This window comes from Anser brachyrhynchus, assembly GCF_964034855.1.
Source record: "Anser brachyrhynchus genome assembly, chromosome: 4".
Classification (NCBI taxonomy): domain Eukaryota; kingdom Metazoa; phylum Chordata; class Aves; order Anseriformes; family Anatidae; genus Anser; species Anser brachyrhynchus.
This window is the reverse complement of record NC_137698.1, coordinates 74,582,654-74,584,376: the sequence shown is the minus strand read 5'-3', so window position 1 is coordinate 74,584,376 and position 1,723 is coordinate 74,582,654.

Here is a 1,723-nt window from a genome sequence, read left to right as displayed (position 1 = left end):
ATTAGGAAAACACATGATTAATTACTGGCCAGAATATATAAAAGTGGCAGGTAGGTCCCAAATGAACAATAGAAAAATATCTTAAGGCATGTATTATAGCACTGCTTGAACTGAACCCCAGAAGAAACCCTTTGTAGAAACTCCAACTCTCATATGACTGGGATTAGTCTAAATAGGGACACAGAGCACAGAAACAAGGTGGGAAGATACCTTTCCAAACATGTAACCCTTCCAACTCACCAGAGCAGAAAAATTCACAAGCAGAGAACACGACATCTTTCTTCTTTGGCCTGTGAACATATCATTGGCAACTTATCCCTTCGCGAGACCTGATGGCATGTCCACTTGCTGTTACTGCATGCACGATATCTTCCCTTTCCTCACTCCCACTTCCCCACTGTAGGTTCTTTACTAACGCAAAGGGAAAAGTGGCATGCGCTGCAACACAGGTGATAGGTGATCCCCACTATTTATTCAGCAGTATTTTATTTCAGAAGATTTGTCAAGTCTTTAATTCTCACTCTCTCAGCACTGGCAGAAATAAGCCAACAAACTCAAAAGATATGGGCAAGGGGACAAAAGCTGCGTACGCAGGCAGACTACAACATACAAAAGCAATACAAATTATCTAATGTAATCTAATGTAAAATGCAAGCCAACATCTCTGACACATGTCAGGATATTAGTTCACTGTCTAAAAAGCTTTTAATGGTTTAAAACAGTAAACTAGAACATAACATATCTGCACTCACTTAGCAAGACATCAATATTTTTTTTCCTCTTTTTTCCCCTGCTAATCCAGTCATACTTAATTTGACTTTGATTGATTTTAAAAAGCAGCTTTGACTTAGCTGTCTTCTGATCTTCTATTTTTAAATGCTTTATCTGGAAAAAATTATATTAATATTTACTTCTTACCATGTCACTAATAGCCTGATTTTGTTGGATTTCAGTGGAATAACATGACAAGTATGAAAGCACTTTTAATTTAGGTCCCCGCTGGTTTCAGCTTATATTTGTTCTATGCTATGAAGAATAGTATTTTTACTTTCTAATTTACCTGGTTAATAAAACAGTTTCCATTCCACATCTCCTGTCAGTAATTCAAATTATTCACTTTATTTCTTCAGCCGGAACATGGTTAACTCCCTCTCCTGCTTCCACTCCCCTCCCAAAGTTCCAGGAAATCGTTTTGATGGTGATACACACAAAGCACATTTATAAAAGAAGCCTCTCAGCTCCTATTCTGAATATGTTTTATGTATTAAAATGTGTCATCTTGAAGTAGAATTCTGGAATCTAATCTCCTCTTTCTTTTGGTTGCCATCTGGACACCTCAATTTAAAGAATATAGATATAACAGTGTACAGAGAAAGTCTTCTAAGGATTTCAGAACTTCTTAAACATATACTGTTGCTTCTGATATTTGGTGCTTAAGATGCTCAGTTTTAAATTTCTGTAGCTGAATATCTACCAAGAGATTAGTGGGATTGTGCTGAATATCAGTCACCCTTATTCCTGAAATAAAAGTTATGTAAAAGGAAAGCTTTTATTTTCCTGGTTGTATATAAAACTGAGAAGCCTGCAATACATCAGTTGATCATACAGGATAGGAAAAAATTGAGCTTCTCTCAAACTAAAGTTTATTAGGACAAATTATTTGATTAGGACATGAGAGCCAACACTGTGATAAATGCTAGTTCATTCTCTGCCCATTCCCCTG